The sequence below is a fragment of the Zalophus californianus genome, chromosome 1 (genome assembly GCF_009762305.2).
Source record: "Zalophus californianus isolate mZalCal1 chromosome 1, mZalCal1.pri.v2, whole genome shotgun sequence".
Taxonomy (NCBI): Eukaryota; Metazoa; Chordata; class Mammalia; order Carnivora; family Otariidae; genus Zalophus; species Zalophus californianus.
In genome coordinates, this window is record NC_045595.1 from 135,085,705 (window position 1) to 135,087,079 (window position 1,375).

Below are 1,375 nucleotides of genomic sequence, written 5' to 3' on the forward strand. Positions count from 1 at the left end.
CACCCTGCCGCGGCTCCTATCCCTGCTGCTTGCCGGTCACCTCTGACCTCCGGTCTCTGGCTCCCCCTGCACCCGGCCTCTGGTGCGGGCTGCCCATGCGCAGACGATGACCCACTCTCACCCTCCGTCTTTGGGTCATGGGGCAATGCTCACTCTTCCACCCATACCTAAGAGTGCCTTGTCACCTATCCCCGGTCTCTGGGGCTCCCAATCCTCCTACTTCAGCTTAGCATTTTGAAGAGGAAGTTATGTTTGTGTCCCATGGTTGAGTTCCTACTGGTGGTTTCCTCTCCCCCCATCACCCCCCGGCCCCGGTTTTACTCCGCAGTCTCTGGGATGAGGCATGCCTTCTTCTTCTTCATCGTCACCATCATGACCATTCACTGACTGTTACCATGGACCGAGGAGCACTCTCCAAACACCCACACCAGGTCGATAGTATTATCATCCCAGCCGCCTTTTGCAGATGAGGAAAACCAGGTACATAGAAGTAACTTTCCAAAGTAACACAGCTGAGTAGGTTCCTCATGATACATCCTCCCTCTGTTTTTACCTCAGATCTTTTTTTAAAAAATTTTTTATAAAGATTTTATTTATTTATCTGACAGAGAGAGAGACAGCGAGAGAGGGAACACAAGCAGGGGGAGTGGGAGAGGGAGATGCAGGCTTCCCGCGGAGCAGGGAGCCCGACGCGGGGCTTGATCCCAGAATCCTGGGATCATGACCTGAGCCGAAGGCAGACACTTAATGACTGAGCCGCCCAGGCGCCCCTTTATGTCAGATCTTTGCATGCCAGCAGGATGAGGGGAGTTTGGAGTGCTCAGGAGCAGCCTCCCAGGAACCTTGATCTCACTATTGCCCCTGACCTTCTCACTGTGCTGTGGAGTCTGGCCCATTTCCTCCCTCGTGGTGATTTCTTTCCTGGGGTTCCACTTACGGGCCTCTGTTGTTGTGGGATCTCTTTACCACCCACCCACCTGTGCATTACTGCTGTCGGTACACATGTAAACCCCAAATACAATTAGAGTTCAAGTTATTTCCCATGGGGTGTAAAGCGCTTCTTTTAATATCTCCAAGCATTTTGTGACAACTTAGTTGGCACAAGGGTACCTACCGGGTGGTGTCACGTAACTCCACAGGCCACAGCGTGCATGTATGTGAGTGTGTGTGTGTGTGTATAAGGTAAGAAGCCAAGATGTCAATTACCATGATACACGAGTGTCGGGATTCTTGCTGAAAAACATCTGTTGTTTTTCTCTACAGTTTTTGCTATACCAAATATTTAGTTCTCATACAATAAAAGTTAAATAAATGTAATCTGGGAAAAATAAAGGCATATAAAGAAGAAAACTAAAATCACCTGTAATCTCAGTAT